Raw genomic sequence first — 349 nt, 5'->3', positions numbered from 1 at the left:
GGGGTGACAGCGGGGGGGGGTCCCCAAAGGGGATGGAGGGGACCCCGCCCTGTCCGTGGTCCCCACAATGTCCCCGTTGTCCTCCCCGACCCCCGGGATGTCTCTGATTGTCCCCAGGATTGTCCCCGGTGTCCCCCACCCCCCGGGGTGGTCCCGTCCCCCCCTGGGCGCTCCGTGTCCCCAATGTCCCCGGTGTCTCTGATTGTCCCCAGGATTGTCCCCGGTGTCCCCCCCCCCCCCGGGATGCTCCTGTCCCCCCATGGTGTTCCCAATGTCCCCGGTGACATCTCCCTGCCCCCCAGCCTGTTTCCTGTCCTCCATGGCCCCCCCCGAGCCCCCAGTGTCCCTG

Source organism: Pyrgilauda ruficollis, unplaced genomic scaffold (assembly GCF_017590135.1).
Source record: "Pyrgilauda ruficollis isolate IOZ18807 unplaced genomic scaffold, ASM1759013v1 scaffold2155, whole genome shotgun sequence".
In the NCBI taxonomy this organism is placed as follows: Eukaryota; Metazoa; Chordata; class Aves; order Passeriformes; family Passeridae; genus Pyrgilauda; species Pyrgilauda ruficollis.
This window is presented reverse-complemented; position numbering follows the sequence as displayed.